Raw genomic sequence first — 3,166 nt, 5'->3', positions numbered from 1 at the left:
TAACGTTGTATTAATTTATAGGACACGTCCTTAATGAAGAAGATGAACTTGAAATGCCACAACAAGCACGCAAGTGCAGCTTCCTTTCCATTTGTAATGAGAAATCAACAATTATTATACTGGGATATATTGGTGTAATGCTCGGGCGCTGTTGTTGAGACGAAACGCAAACGCTCTGTAAATAATTACAAAACAGAACGTAACCGACGAGGGTGGGATTCGAACCCACGCGTGCAGAGCACAATGGATTAGCAGTCTATCGCCTTAACCACTCGGCCACCTCGTCAGATGGCAGCAATGTGCCCACGCACTTTTAAATACCCACAAAGCTCACAGGTCATGTACGATATTTTTGTCTCTTTAATATTTATGTTTTTACTAAAGCAGGATATGCTCTGTGGACTTGGATATGATTTGCCCAAAAATATTGAGATGGTAACCTCAATAAATCTCATTTTACACCAACCTCTAGATCCTCTATGAACCTTGGAGATCATTTGTCCCACTATATTGTGGGAACAACTTTCATTTACAACACCGTCACCCCAACGAAGAAGCAGCTCAATAATTCCTGTGGAAAAAAAACATTGAAATCATGTGCACAGGCGCATTCACACTTCATTTTGAAGCCCGCAACCTGACTACTCAAATTACTCAAATGCAGGAGTATAGGAAACACACTATTTTTACCATTTGTGCCAGGAACATGTATTATCAAGTGTCGGGGATCAATATTGTTATTAAAAACCGATGTCGAAAAATAAATCGCCCCATTAATGATGGAAATATTTGACCACAGTCTGTACCCACTCTCTCTTCCTGATCTGAGCCCACATTTACTAATCTTTCATGCAACAAAGTAGAGCTCAGCACCAATGTTGCTTCTTTGTGGTGTCGTCACCACAGAATCTGGAGGGGACCCTCAGCCGGGCTGGGGAGCCCAGAAGAACATCTAACAATGTTTCTTCTCTGTTACTCCAGGAACCTAGAGTCGGCCACGTAGAGGAGCACAATGATGAAGACATTTGAGTAAATGTGTGTTTTTTTTTTTTAACTACATGACCTTTTCCCTTCCAAGGAAAAGGGCAAGGTGATAGCTTGTACAGGTGTCAAATGTGGGACCTAATACATACAAGTAAGTGTGTTTTTGTGAAAGGTGATGATTTACCGTTTCTGAACTGAACAAAAATCCAAGGGGAAAAAAGACAAAAAAGTAGTAGAGGTAACAGAGAAGACATCCATGGGCTGAAGTGTGCTGATCCAATGACTCGAGCTGTGTGCTGTGGGGAGAGCAACAAAATGGGAGACAGTTGGACCGACCAAAAGTGCTTTGCAAAATATGATGTTGGAATGACAACCACTGCTATCTCTATACCGGACCTAAAATGATTCCCTTTAAGTACGCAGTGGAAGGATACAACCACTGATGACTGAGGAAGTGGTGATTTAGGGCTGAGTGACTTCCCTCTCATAGAGGAGCTTGATCTACAGTGAGAGCTACAACACTTGGGGGCATATTTAGGAGCCACTTGCGCTGTCTTAGCCCTATTTGTTTACACTAAGGTGGCCATTTCCCCACACCAAATTTACAAAGTGGTTCAATGCATGCATTGTGCCTCTTTGTAATCCCTTGCGGCGCCACAGTATGCCTGCACCAGACCTATGTATGCAAAGTGAGCATTCCGGAGCTAGGAGGCCCACAAAAATGGCGCAGAGAATTTTCACAGATTACACTGCACCATTTTTGGTGTAATTTTAATGCAGACGTTACAGTGACACAGGCATAGAAGTCTATAGGGCTCCTTGCACTTTGCTACACTAGGGTATACATTTTTGATGCTAGTCTAGCAAAGGGCCACAATAGCATAAAAAATGTTGACACTATTGTGCCAACGACCACCATGGTGCGCCATATTATAAATAAAGCACAACCATGGTGTCGGTAAGTGCTGGGAGGGGGGGCGCAGAAAAAGTGGTGCATCAGCTCTGATGGCCACTTTTTCATTAATATAGGCCGTGGTTTTGACGCACCTTTTGCATCATATTTTTTCTTAAGCAACGGACGAATTATCAAGCACCAGCAGATGCAATGACTGGTGTTCTAAGTAGGAACTCAGCATGCAGAACCCAAGATACACTGGGGCATGAAAAGTGACCCACAAGCGACCCAGTTCATCAGCAGCCTTATTTGCAGCCCATTAGCAGCCCTTACGTGGTCCCATAGCAGCACCACAGCAATTCTGGAAGTGGTGTTGCCCAAGTGAGGAATGTATAAAAAAATTAACAAGACTACAAGCCAATGAAGTTTGTCCACTGATGATATGTTCCCTACTTTATATTCACCGTCTTTAAAATCATCAGATAAGAATAGGTTAGACAACACCAAGCAACTTCCAGTGCCCTAGTCCATTTCATCGTACACTGGCAACGAGCAGAAAAATGCCAGGACCCTGCTAAACCTGAGGAGTGACACTGGACCTGAACTCCAGTCTTTCTCACACATTACTAAATGTTAAAAAGCAAATCTATATCTGTTAAGACAAGATTTGATAGATTTAAATCACTCAAGTGACACTTCCTGTAGTCGTCTGCACCTGAGTGAAGTTAATAGCCTTATTGATATGTTTGTGAACCCAGGCCCTGGTAATGAGAGGGGACTCGCTTAAGAACATCTGCTTATGGGAATTACAACTAAGAGTTACAGGTCACAAAGGTCTGTGACATGCACAAACTGGAGCATAGACTGTGCACATATTTGCACTCACAGAAGTGCAAAAATACACACTCGTCTAGGTCTCAAATTGTAAGCACAAGAAAGCAATGGAATATTTAGCGAGTTCTCAAAGAGAAGCTGAGTATTTCAGCCAAATTATTTGAAAAACAGGCGTCAAAAAGCACAATTTGACACCCCTTTTAAAAAGTATCTCATGGAGGGATCGATCCTGGACCTCCCAAGAGAACATTATGCTTGTTTGCTTTGTTTGCTAGATTGCGTGGCTTTGTTAGAGCTCACTTATTCGTTACCCCGGATAGCAACCCAGTTTCTCACAATTGCTAAATGCAACAACCTAGCCAAACACTTTGTCCAAATAATTCAGAAGATCTGAGATCTGTGCCTTAATCGACTTGAGCACATTACCCTAACAAGGTATGCAACCTTTGTGTC

General features: G+C 42.5%; 1 non-coding gene across 1 annotated transcript; it reads right to left on the bottom strand.

Annotated features, from left to right (window-relative positions):
* Positions 1 to 204: 204 nt before the first annotated feature.
* Positions 205 to 286, bottom strand: TRNAS-GCU (transfer RNA serine (anticodon GCU)). Its single transcript has one exon. It is a non-coding gene; the product is annotated as a tRNA-Ser (tRNA).
* Between the last annotated feature and the right edge of the window lie 2,880 nt (positions 287 to 3,166).

Source organism: Pleurodeles waltl, chromosome 12 (genome assembly GCF_031143425.1).
Source record: "Pleurodeles waltl isolate 20211129_DDA chromosome 12, aPleWal1.hap1.20221129, whole genome shotgun sequence".
NCBI classification, from domain to species: domain Eukaryota; kingdom Metazoa; phylum Chordata; class Amphibia; order Caudata; family Salamandridae; genus Pleurodeles; species Pleurodeles waltl.
The sequence above is the reverse complement of the archived record's forward strand: the minus strand, read 5'-3'. Positions and strand labels throughout refer to the sequence as shown.